The sequence below is a fragment of the Schistocerca cancellata genome, chromosome 2 (assembly GCF_023864275.1).
Source record: "Schistocerca cancellata isolate TAMUIC-IGC-003103 chromosome 2, iqSchCanc2.1, whole genome shotgun sequence".
Classification (NCBI taxonomy): Eukaryota; Metazoa; Arthropoda; class Insecta; order Orthoptera; family Acrididae; genus Schistocerca; species Schistocerca cancellata.
In genome coordinates this window covers 1,002,809,704-1,002,823,340 of record NC_064627.1, presented here as the reverse complement: position 1 = coordinate 1,002,823,340, position 13,637 = coordinate 1,002,809,704, and the positions used below count along the sequence as shown (strand labels likewise).

General features: G+C 46.5%; 1 pseudogene; it reads right to left on the bottom strand.

Moving 5' to 3' along the window:
- Nucleotides 1-13,299, bottom strand: part of LOC126160522 (gustatory receptor for sugar taste 64f-like) — a 109,405-nt pseudogene extending 96,106 nt beyond the window's left edge.
- Nucleotides 13,300-13,637: the final 338 nt, after the last annotated feature.

Genomic DNA, 13,637 nt, shown 5'->3' with positions numbered 1-13,637 from the left:
ACTCACGCCCGGTACTCACAGCTTTACTTCTGCCAGTATCTCGTCACCTACATTCCGAACTTTACAGAAGCTCTTCTGCGAACCTTGCAGAACTAGCACTCCTGAAAGAAAGGATATTGCGGAGACATGGCTTAGCCACAGCCTGGGGGATGTTTCCAGAATGAGATTTTCACTCTGCAGCGGAGTGTGCGCGGATATGAAACTTCCTGGCGGATTGAAACTGTGTGCCCGACCGAGACTCGAACTCGGGACCTTTGCCTTTCGCGGGCAAGTGCTCTACCATCTGAGCTACCGAAGCACGACTCACGCCCTGTACTCACAGCTTTACTTCTGCCAGTATCTCGTCACCTACATTCCAAACTTTACAGAAGCTCTTCTGCGAACCTTGCAGAACTAGCACTCCTAAAAGAAAGGATATTGCGGAGACATGGCTTAGCCACAGCCTGGGGGATGTTTCCAGAATGAGATTTTCACTCTGGAATGTAGGTGAGGAGATACTGGCAGAAGTAAAGCTGTGAGTACCGGGCGTGAGTCGTGCTTCGGTAGCTCAGATGGTGGAGCACTTGCCCGCGAAAGGCAAAGGTCCCGAGTTCGAGTCTCGGTCGGGCACACAGTTTTAATCTGCCAGGAAGTTTCATATCAGCGCACACTCCGCTGCAGAGTGAAAATCTCATTCTAGTAAAGCTTCTGCCCACAAACCAACAGGGATTTAGAGAGCATCCCTCTCTATATATAAATGATGTGACGGACAGGGTGAGCAGCAATTTACGACTGTATGCTGATGATGCTGTGGTGTAAGGGAAGAAGTTGAGTTTCTGTAGCAAGGTACAAGATGACTTGGACAAAATTTCTAGTTGGTATGATGAACTGAAGCTTGCTCTAAATGTAGAAAAACGTTAAGTTAGTGCGGATGAGGAAGAAAACAGTCGTGAATCATTCGAATGCAGCATTAGTAGAGCGCTGCTTGACACAGTCACACGGATTAAATATCTAGGTCTAACGTTGCAAAGCGAAATGAAATGGAATTAGTATGTCAAGTTGGTAACAGGGAATGCGGATGCTCGACTTCTTTTTATTGGCAGAATTATTTAAAACTGTAGCTCATCTATAAAGGAGACGGCGTATAGAACGCTAGTCAGACCAGTTCTCGAGAACAACTCGCGTGTTTGGGATGCCCACCAGACCACGTCAAAGAAAGACGTCCAAGGAATGAGGAGGCGTACTGCTAAATTTGTTACCGGTAGGTTCCATCAACACGCAATTATTACGGTGATGCTTCGTGTAGTCAAATGGGAATCGCTCGGGGGGCGGGGGGGGGGGGGGGGGGGACGCTCTTTTCGTGACGTATTATTGCGCGGAAATTTAGAGAACTGGCACTTGAGGCCGACTGCAGAACAATTCAGTTGCCGATTGGCGCCAGCGTACGTTTCGCCGAAGGACCACGAAGATAAGGCGAGAGAAATTAGTGCTTGTACGGAGGCTTATAGACATTCGTTTAACGCTCATTGTATCGAGTGGATCAGGAAAGGAAATGAGTAGTAGTCGTACGAGGAACCCTCCGCCAAGTTCCACACGGTGGAAGAATGTACAGTAGATATAGAAGTGCTGGATGAATCAGTATGAGGCCGAAACAAAGGAGCAAAGCAAGCAGTGGAAATATGTGGAATCGCCACCACCAGAGAATGCCAAGACCCAACCACCATCAAGCAATGTGATGCCGAGTTTTCTTTGGGACTGCCTTAGTGTGGTGTTGCCGACCGGTGTGGCCAAGCGGTTCTAGGCGCTTCAGTCTGAAACCGCGAGACCGCTACGGTCGCAGGTTCGAATCCTGCCTCGGGCATGGATGTGTGTGATGTCCTTAGGTTAGTTAGGTTTAAGTAGTTCTCAGTTGTAGGGGACTGATGACCTCAGATGTTAAGTCCCATAGTGCTCAGAGCCATTTAGTGTGGTGCTAACGGGCTATACTCGTAAGGGGCAAACAGTCACAGAAGCATACTACCGAAATTACCTGACGCAGATACGGCAGACTGTTAAGAAGAAGTGCCGCGGGATGATATCCAACATGGTGTCTTTTTCTCCATGAAAGTTCACTGTATCAATGTGTACAGGATACAGTTGTACGTGCCGCTTCTTTTGGCTACGAAATTTTGCTTTAGACCTGTGTTCTCTTAAAATGTAGCCCAGTGGCTTATTCTGTTTTCCTTTGATGAAGAAACGGTTTCGTGGCAAGCATTTCCAGAATGGCGACCTTGTGATTTTCTAGGTGGAAGGTTTCTTGAACAGCTAAAATGCAGACTTCTACAACCGGGATCCCTGTCGTCATCCAGTACTGGGAAAAGACGTTTGGCACTGGAGAGTAAACATGTAGATGAGGATACCTCCAAGTGTCATCGTCGTCGTTTTGTTTTATCGATGTGATTTTTAAAACTATATTACCATCGGCCGTGCGTAGTGTAGTAGTGACTTACTTGAGACTGTTGAAGAGCTGGAGGCAGATAAAGTACAGGTTGTTGGCGCAGGAGAGCAGCACGATGTTGCAGACGGAGCTGTCCACGTCCCTCGTCAACTGGCAGAGTGTGTCGTAGTCTTCGCGAAGGCGACGCCATTCATTCTGCGTCAGCATCTGCACACGTCACCCAAAGTTTAACGACTGTCTCAACGGTAGCTTATTAAGTTCAAAAATGGTTCAAATGGCTCTGAGCACTATGGGACTCAACATCTGAGGTCATGAGTCCTCTAGGACTTAGAACTACTTAAACCTAACTAACCTAAGAACATCACACACATCCATGCCCGAGGCAGGATTCGAACCTGCGACCTTAGCGGTCGCGCGGTTCCAGACTGTAGCGCCTAGAACCGCTCGGCCACACCGGCCGGCCGCGTCTTAGGTGTCAGTCGTTAAAACTGTTATGCACCTTGTGTTACGTACCTTTCTGACTCGTGGGTTCGAGCACCACATAGGCTTAGGTGCGGATCTCAAATTTGGCACTGGGGAGTACGTATTGACAAGACTATCACATGTACATTCCAAAAAGTATTGAAGGGTCACTTCATTTGAAACCCAGTCATTTTTCCCCATAGCGACTTACAAGTGTAAAATCTGGCTCAAAAGCGCCTACAGTCTTTCTCTCTGTAACTGGGTAAAAGCGTGGCGCCTTGCAACGTCTCCCTTGGGCTCTGCGGCGCTTCGAACAGCAAAGTATCGACACATGCGATAAAAAAGGCTAGAGCTCAGAAGTTCATATGAGGTGTAAGACGAATTAATGATTGGCATGAAATTTCACAACAGTTCACTCCAACGCCACTTTGGCCATGTCCGTGTCACAAGATGGTAAGCCCCCCCCCCCCTTTCCCTGCCCTCCCGCTGTTCACAACATCTCATGCCTTCTATTGACACGTCTGCGATGGAGGTGATAATAGTGACGATTAGAAACTTCCTGGCAGATTAAAACTGTGTGCAAGACCGAGACTCGAACTCGAGACCTTTGCCTTTCGCGGCCAAGTGCTCTACCAACTGAGCTACCCAAGCACGACTCAGGCCCCGTCCTCACAGCTATACTTCTGCCAGTACCTGGTCTCCTACTTTCCAAACTTTACAGAAGCTCTCCTGCGAACCTTGCAGAACTAGCACTCCTGAAAGAAAGAATATGGCGGAGACGTGGCTTATCCACAGCCTGGGGGATGTTTCCAGAATGAGATTTTCACTCTGCAGCGGAGTGTGCGGGCATATGAAACTTCCTGGCAGATTAAAAATGTGTGCCAGACCGAGACTCGAATTCGAGACCTTTGTCTTTCGCGGGCAAGTGCTCTACCAACTGAGCTACTGCAGAGAGCTTCTGTAAAGTTTGGAAAGTAGGACGCGAGGTAGTGACAGAAGTAAAGCTGGGAGTACGGGGCGTGAGTTGGTAGAGCACTTGCCCGCGAAAGGCAAAGGTCCCGAGTTCGAGTCTCGGTCCGGCACACAGTTTTAATCTGCCAGGAAGTTTCATATCAGCGCACTCCGCTGCAGAGTGAAAATCTCATTCTGGAAACATCCCCCAGGCTGTGGCTAAGCCATGTCTCTGCCATATCCTTTCTTTCAGGAGTGCTAGTTCTGCAAGGTTCGCAGGAGAGCTTCTGTAAAGTTTGGAAGGTAGGAGACGAGGTACTGGCAGAAGTAAAGCTGTGAGGACGAGGCGTGAGTTGGTAGAGCACTTGCCCGCGAAAGGCAAAGGTCCCGATTTCGAGTCTCGGTCCGGCACACAGTTTTAATCTGCCAGGAAGTTTCATATCAGCGCACACTCCGCTGCAGAGTGAAAATCTCATTCCAGTGACGACCAGCATTGAAATAAGGCGCTTTTCTTGTAAGTGACCGAGGAAAACGTTTTAGACAGGCTGCCATTCAGAATGGACACGACAGGATCCCTGGAGGTGGCTAAAGGGCGTCAATGGAACGAGCCCTTCCCCTCCGGCGTTCATCTAGGTACGTTTCGCAGTCGGAACGACAGCTTGCTTTGCGAGGGACAACATAACGACGGTCTTTCGCAGGCCCATTTTTGTGGCTAGTGATAACAGTCTACAGATAATTAAAGCTCACCATAGTCGACAGACTATCTACTTCCACTTACATGTTAGAGGTGCTCTTGATATTACCATATTCTGATTTTTCAGACGAGATTTTCAGGTTATGTTCATCATCACGGCCAGATATGTTACAATTAATAAAATGTTCCGGGCCATTGAACCGTGGTCGAATGGATTTCACTTTAACACCCGATTTTTCAGCCCCATCTGCGGAAGACGCTTTCAGTGGCGATCGTAGCTTTGTTAAATGTCCGAATCACCCCTGGATCGCTGCTGACTACGGCTAAATTCGGCTTCCGCGCAGTGGCGTGACGTTGCGTGTTTTGCATACGCAAGTTTACCGTGGAGGAAGAGGAGGTAGGCGTAAGATTAAATGTTCTTGTTGTGCTAGTTTTCAGGAAAGAAGGTGGTAGCTTAGATCACACGGTTTACTGAAAACCCTTGCACACAGACCGTTACCTACACCGTGATTTCCCGGGTTCGATTCCCGGCGGGGTCAGGGATTTTCTCTGCCTCGTGATGACTGGGTGTTGTGTGATGTCCTTAGATTAGTTAGGTTTAAGTTCAAATGGCTCTGAGCACTATGGGACTAAACATCTGTGGTCATCAGTCCTCTAGAACTTAGAACTACTTAAACCGAACTAACCTAAGGACATCACACACATCCATGCCCGAGGCAGGATTCGAACCTGCGACCGTAGCAGTCACACGGTTCCGGACTGAGCGCCTAGAACCGCTAGACCACCGCGGCCGGTTAGGTTTAAGTAGTTCTAAGTTCTAGGGGACTGATGACCATAGATTTTAAGTCCCATAGTGCTCAGAGACATTTTTATACCGTGATTCGAACCACCAGCCGCACCAAAAGCGAGACATCATAAAAACGTTAGCGGATAGATCAAGGAATATCTGCGAACCAGAGCTGCTTGACGCAGAACTAAAACATCTCACCAGTGCACTGCTCAGGAATGGTTATTCGTACACAGAGGTGAGCATTAAGACCACCGCGTAAAAATTATAGTGATGCTCAAGCGCCGGTGAAATCGAAAGTTTTCCTGCCATTAATTGAGGACGTGACTGACAGCATTGGAAAAATCCTGAAAAAGCCTAACATTGCGGTAATCTACACACCTACACGGAAGATACAAGATCACCTAAAATCGGCTGTGGATGCACGCCAACCGCTGGAAAAAGCTGGAATTTATAGGATTCTGTGTAGTTGTGGGGAGGTGTAAGCGGGCGCAAAAAGAACTGTCAAAAACGACTCGAAGAGAACAAGGGCAATTGCAGAAGTGGGGAGACTGGCAGGGGCCAGCACATTCATTTTTATAGGACTCTTGTACTAGCAGCCACAAGCGGATACCATGAAAGGCCATTCAGAGAGGCCATAGAACTTGCAAAACACCCCAGGAATGTTATATGAGGAGGAGGGATTGAAATTGAATGATATTTGGATTCTGGTGACGAAGAAGATGTGTGCCAGTCTTCCACCGTGGGATGACAGCAAAAGCGGACAACACCAGTCTACAATTGTCAACTGCGCCAACACTGACTCAAAGCAAGGCCTCGGCGCTTGTTCGTGACGTCACGACAGCTAGGCACGGCGAACGCCAGGTCTGTTGCAGGCATACTCATAATGGTGGTGTCTCCCTCTCTGACACAGGAAAATGTGAAACTATTGGCGGTAGTTGATCAACACACATTGTTTTGAGAGATTTCTGCAATCAATTAATTGTGTAATTCATTACACTTCTTAACAAATAGTGTACTCCTGAACTTAAATTTCCACCTGTTTTAAGGACTGACATACAAAAACAACTTCATGGTCCAGCAGCAAGAGAATTCGTGCTTCTTTACCTTATTTGTAGATCTGAGGAAGTTACGTTTGTACTGGGTTGCTTTTACAAGAAACTGTGAACATATTGGTGCTCTTCTTTAGGTATCTTGGTTGACTATGGGGTGAGGAGCACTGAATGTTAATGAAATATCTTGAGATTGTACACTTTGGGGGAGGGGGTGGGGGACAGAAGAAGAGGCAAAACAGAGATATTTGTTTTATATAATAAAATTTTTTTATCTTATAAAGTTTCTCCTTTCAGTTGCAAGAGGGGAATATTTATCTTTGCTAATGCGCATGTTTAAAAAAGTGTAAGCTCAGCAGTATTTTCGATGTATGAAGCTATTTTGTTTCCTGTTAAGAATTCCTTTCGTTGAAAACGACTGCAATCTAATGACTGGCAACAGTTAGACATTTACGCATGTAAATTAGTTCACATTTCCAGTGACGATGTCAAACAAAAATAAATAAATAAATAAAAGAAACGAGTTCATTGTAAGGTGGTTGGGGTAAGTTTCGATAACAAAATGGATCAAGTAATTATAGTTTCTTGAATGTAAAATTTCCGAAGCTTGCAATGGGGCAAAGCATCTTCTTATATTGATCTACGTTTGTTTGACAGGATTCAGTAATACAGAACTATGATCTTCATTCGTAGCTTTACGATAGTAAGAAAATCTTTCATCTAAATAAAACTGTAGAATCCAAAACAATACCGAACAATTTGTCCAAAAATAAGAGATTTATAGTGATAAGCACGCCCAGGCGTTTCTGCCTGCAACAGACCTGGCGTGCGCCGTGCCTAGCTGACGTGACGTCACCAACAAGCGCCGAGGCCTTCCTTTGAGTCGGTGTTGACTGCGCTCGCCTATTCAAAACATGTGACGTCACTCCACTGCATGGATGCTCGCGGAAGCGGAATTTTGGTTTAGCCAGAGCGAGCCAGGGTGTGAATCGGACATTCAACAAAGCTACGATACCCCTTGAAAATGTCCTCCATAGATGGCGACGAAACGTCGGGTTTTGAAGTGAAATCCATTCGACCACGGCATAATAGCCCGGAACATTTTATTGAGTGTATTCATCATCATCATAGTGTTCTGCCCGAAGGCAGGTTTTCACGTGGCAACTCTCCATGCTCTCCTGTCTTCTGGCATCCTCCTCAGGTCCGCGTAATTTCCGGTTCCCTTTATGCCGCCTATGATCTCGTATCTCCTCCTTCCTCTCATTCCCCTTCCACAGACTACTGCTTCCAAAGCGACTGTTAGCAAGTACCCGTCTCAAGGAATGTCCGAGCCAGTTCTTCTTCCTTTCTCTTACAACCTGCAGCAGTCTTCTCCTCTTACCAACCCTTTCCAGAAGTCTTTCTTTAATCACTCTTTCTGTCCAGATTATCTTCTCTATTCTCCTCCACATTCACATCTTAAATGCTACTAGACTTATTTCGTTTTCTCATCACCAATGTCTATATTTCTGTCCCATAGAGTGCCATACTCCAGACAAAACACTTTGTCTATACTACCATATAAAGACAAGTCGATGTTTAACGTTGATGCCTAAAATGTCGAAAAGTACTTGACCGATTAATTTCACATTTTGACATGATTCTCCGACAAACGTTAGGAAGGATATAGGCTACAACTTTTTTTTAAATATATGTGTACTACATGAAGAAACAATGCTATTAGTAAAAATCTCGAAAGTTCTTGACCGATTTGCTTCAGATTTTTACACGATGCTCTAATAAACATTCAGGCAGACGTAGGCTATATTTTTTTTTAAGTCGAATGTACAGGTTTTCCTTTAAAATCGACTGCCAGGAAAAATGCAGTGCGCTCAGGTTTTAATTACGATAGCGGGGCATTTAAACCGTTAGACTAAACGTTTCTCCCGTATATATTCCTTTTCCTTATATATAATTAAAAAAACTACACATGCCATGTGCCATGTGCTCTATTGTTCTCTTCTTCGCAGTCGATTTTAACAGAAAGCAGAAAAGGTATTTTTCTGACTTATTGACATATGATTAGAATATTACTACGGAGACTGAATCGTTAAAAACCTCGTAATCCTACTCGTTTGCAGATTAAAACTATGCGACTACCTGTCATTGAAGCTACTATCCTCACAGATCCAGCAACTGGAGAGGTATCTTATAGCCCATACACCAATGGAACCAACCGATTTACCCATCTATTTTAAGTGATTTCAGTTTCCAACCAAGGTTCCGTTGGCTGTCGTAATAAACAAGGCTCAAGATCAGCGTTAGAGGGAAAGACGAAACGGTCGAGAGAGGCGTGGTTGGGGGGGGGGGGGGGGAGATCGACGGGGGGAGGGAGGAGGAGATAAACAAAGAGAGGGAAGACGAGGAGGGAGAAGGTGATCAGGACATATTTCCAATTTCAATACGTATTTAACAATCGCGAAGAATCTGGGTTCGTTAGTCTATTATAATTTCATCTGTGAGTTCTTCGTGAATTTTAATTCTCGTTCTATTACACACACACACACACACACACACACACACACTCACACACACATAAACACTTGTAAGCCAAAACATTATGAACACTGTCCAACACGACGTTGGATGCCTCCTGGTGGTGTTGCGGGTATGTGACGCAGTAACAGAAGTACATACACTATGTGATCAAAACTATCCGGACACCTCCAAAAACATACGTTTCTCATGTTAGGTGCATCGTGCTGCCACCTAGTGCCAGGTAATCCATATCAGCGACCTCAGTAGTCATTAGACATCGTGAGAGAGCAGAATGGGGGGCTCTGCGGATCTCACGGACTTCGAATGCAGTCAGGTGATGGGGTGTCACCTGTGTCATACGTCTGTACGCGAGATTTCCGCATTCCTAAACATCCCTAGGTTCACTGTTTCCGATGTGATAGTGAAGTGGAAACGCGAAGGACACGTACAGCACAAAAGCGTACAGGCCGACCTCGTCTGTTAACTGACAGAGGCCGCCGACAGTTGAAGAGGGTCGTAATGTGTAATAGGCAGACATCTCTCCAGATCATCACACAGGAATTCCAAACTGCAACACGATCCACTGCAAGTACTATGACAGGCGGGACGTCAGAAAACTTGGATTTCATGGTCGAGGGGCTGCTCGTAAGCCACATATCACGCCGGTAAAGGCCAAACGACGCCTCGCTTGGTGTATGGAGCGTAAACATTGGACAATTGAACAGTGGAAAAACGTTGTGTGGAGTGACAAAACACGTACAGAATGTGGCGATCCTATGTCAGGATGTGGGTATGGCGAATGCCCGGTGAACGTCATCTGCCAGCGTGTGTAGAGCCAACAGTAAAATTAGGAGGCGGTGGCGTTATGGTGTGGTCGTGCTTTTCATGGAAGGGGCTTGCGCCCCTTGTTGTTTTGCGTGGCACCATCACAGGACAGGCCTACACTGATGTTTTAAGTACCTTCTTGCTTCCGACTGCTGAAGAACAATTCGGTGATGACGATTGCATCTTTCAACACGATTGAGCACCTGTTCATAATGCACGGCCTGTGGCGGAGTGGTTACACGACAATAACATCCCTGTAATGGACTGGCCTGCACAGAGTCCTGATCTGAATCCTATAGAACTCCTTAGGGATGTTTTGGAACGCTGACTTTGTGCCAGGCCTCACCGACCGACATCGATACCTCTCCTCAGTGCAGCACTCCGTGAAGAACGGGCGGCCATTCCCCAAGAAGTCTTCGAGCATCCGACTGAATTTATGCCTGTGAGAGTGGAAGCTGTCATCAAGGCTAAGGGTGGGCCAACACCATATTGAATTCCAGCATTCCCGATGGAGGGTACCACGAACTTGTAAGTCATTTTCAGCCAGGTATCGTCAGTAAAGCAGCGAGTAATGAGTATATGAGCAGGGCCACTATGAGTTTAGTGCGGGACAATAAGTTGCGAATGTTGGTCTCACGGGAGGCGTGTCAGAGGTAAGTCCCTGCAGACGCACTATCCTCTGTGTCCTCGGTGGCTCAGATGGATACCGTGCCGGCACGGTAGCTCAGCGTGTTCGGTCAGAGGGCTGCGTGCTCTCTGTAATAAAAAAAATTGAGTCAAGGAATCAACGATCAACTTGACCGGATGTCTTGTGACGTTCGTCTAGACCAAATGAAACGAACTATATCGAAAAAAAAAAAATGATTCCGGGTTCGATCCCCGGTCGCGGCACACATTTTCAACTGTCCCCGTTGACTTATATCAATGCCTGTATGCAGCTAAGGGTATTCATTTTATTGTAATTTCATAATCTATTTTGCTTCTGTTTTTCCTGAATCTTTGCCATTCTTTTGCTACTTCTATATATGCTGTATTTTGTCTCTAATTACAAACGTTAACAGTTTTAAGGTGGTGTCAAGCAGGTTAGTAGAATGATTAACTTAAACAAGACTGATCACTACAAAGCAGGTGCCTGAGATGACAGACGTTTGTACCTTTCCACGCAGGGCGTGCAGGCGCGAGTTGAGCTGGTGGAAGCGTGCGGCCAGCACCATGCTGAGCAGCATGACGAACAGGTCCATGAAGTTCCACGCGAACGTGTCGATCACGTTGGTCGCCCAGAAGACGAGGCAGCGCCCGTGGTCGTAGGCGACCAGCGAGAACACCTGCGGGTAGGCGCGCTCGCAGTACCGGCGCAGCCAGTCGAACCCGCCCGACGAACACGTCACGGACGTCACCAGGTTCGTGATGTTGGCCAGCACGTGCTCCACTGGAAACGAGACGAGACCACGCTTCCAGTGTCAGAATGCTGCAACTGTCCTATGGTCTAAAATTTTGCGCTAAATAAATAATAACACTGATGCGACAAACGTTATGGGATGGGTCCTGATATTGTGTCGGATCTCCATTTGCTTGGCGTAGTGGAGCGATTCGACGTGGTTTGGGCTCAATAAGTCGTTGGAAGTCTACTCCAAAAATATTGAGCCATTCTTTCTCTACAGCCGTCCATAATTACGAAAATGTTAACGGTGCACGATATTGTACACGAAATGGCCTCTCGATTACGTCCCACAAATGTTCGATGGGATTCATGACGGTCGATCTGGGCGGGCAGATCATTGCCGGGAATGTTGTACAAACCAGTCGAGAAAAGTCGTGGCCCAGTAATATGACGCATTGTCGTCCATTAAAAGTATATTGTTGTTTGGATACATAAAGTCCATGAATGGCTGCAATTGGTCTCCATGTAGCCGAACATAACCATTTCCAATCAATGATCGTTTCAGTTAAACCATAGGGACCACCCCATTCCATGTAAATAAAACCACATCAACAGCTTGTACAGTGGCTTCTTGACAACCTGGGTCCATGGCTTCTTGGGGTCTGCACCACACTCGCTTCCTACCATCAGCTCTTACCCACTGAAGTTGGGGCTCATCTGTCCAGGTTACAGTTATCCAGTGTGCAGCACCCGTCGGATATGGTCGCGAGCCCATGAGAGACGCTGCAGGTGATGTCGTGCTGTTATCAAAGGCACTCGCGTCGTTCGTCTGCTTTCATAGGCCGTTAACGCCAAAGTTCGCCGCAGTGCCCTAACGGATACATTCTTTGTCCGTCCCACGCTGATTTCTGCGGTTATTTCACGCAGTGTTGCCTGTTATCCCCCACAAATATCCGCAAACGCCGCTGCTCAAGGCTGTCGGCCACTGCGTTGTCCGTGGTGAGAGGTAATGCGCTGAATTTAGTATTTCCGGTACACTATTGACACTATATATCTAGGAATATTAAATTCCCTAACGATTACCGAAAAGGGATGGTCCATGTGTCTAGCTCCCGTCGTGCAGCCATAATCACGTTGGAAAACTCCATACATGAATCACCTAAGTGCAAATGACAGCTCCGCCAATGCACTGCCCTTTTCCACCTTGTGTACGCGATACTGTGTATGTGCATATCGCTACCCCATTACTTTCGACACATCAGTGTAAGCTGTCTTTAAGAGTCAGAAATTACGATCTCTTAGGCTGAAAGCCGGCCGGAGTGGCCGTGCGGTTCTAGGCGCTACAGTCTGGAACCACGCGACCGCTACGGTCGCAGGTTCGAATCCTGGCTCGGGCATGGATGTGTGTGATGTCCTTAGGTTAGTTAGGTTTAAGTAGTTCTAAGTTCTAGGCGACTGGTGACCTCAGAAGTTAAGTCGCATAGTGCTCGGAGCCATTTGAACGAGCCATTTCTTAGGCTGAAGATTTCTCAGAAGGCCAAGAGCGAGTTGGGCAACGTAACGGGCAAAGGCCTAATACCTGAACTGTAGGAAAATAAGAAAATCGGCAAGCATGCGACAGGAAGCGCTACCTAATATGATCCAAAACATCGGTCATAAAAACGAGGTTTTCGGGGCTTATACCTCGGATTCTATTGGTGACAGAAAGTTAGTGTCAACTGTTCTGGATAGCCCTTGGGCTAGGGACTATTTGTGTATCCAACAGAAGGACCGTCTTACTGTAATTATCGTACAGTACAGGGTCAAAGTTTGAACATTACACACCTCTTCCAGCTTAGGCAAATTGAGCAAATCGGTTAGTTCTTCTTGCGTAAGATGTGGTCCACTGTGTGCCTTAAGGGGCTTATGGAGGCACTATTTAGTTCAGAAACCAGAAAAACATGATTTTTTGGGTAGTAAAAGTGAGCTGCGGATTGCAAGATGGCTATGCACAGCTAATGTCTGACACTTCACTTCTTTTCTCTTTCGTCAGAGGTCAGCATAAACACTCTCTGTGTGCATTAACGTCCATGGTTAGAATAGTTCTGAGCACTATGGGACTTAACATCTGAGGTCATCAGTCCCCTAGGACTTAGAACTACTTAAACCTAACTAACCTAAGGACATCACACACATTCATGCCCGAGGCAGGATTCGAACCTGCGACCGTAGCGGGCGCTGTTCCAGACTGAAGCGCCTAGAAATGCTCGGCCACTCCGGCTGGCGTCAACGTCCATAGAATGAATGACTGGGGTAAGGAAGGGACCCTTATTCTATGACAGAGCACAATAGTGTTCAAGCTGTAAACAGATTGGTTTAAAATGCTGACATTTTTTCACAGAAATACACTGATTCACACAGTTTGCAACATGACAATGTTAGGACAGTTGTCAAGATACCACATCTCGTCCTGAGTAAGTGAAATAACTCTAAACACAACAATATAAAACTTTAACTAGAAGTTTCTTTACAACATTATTCTTACTACTACGTTATGAAGTTGGTCAATATTA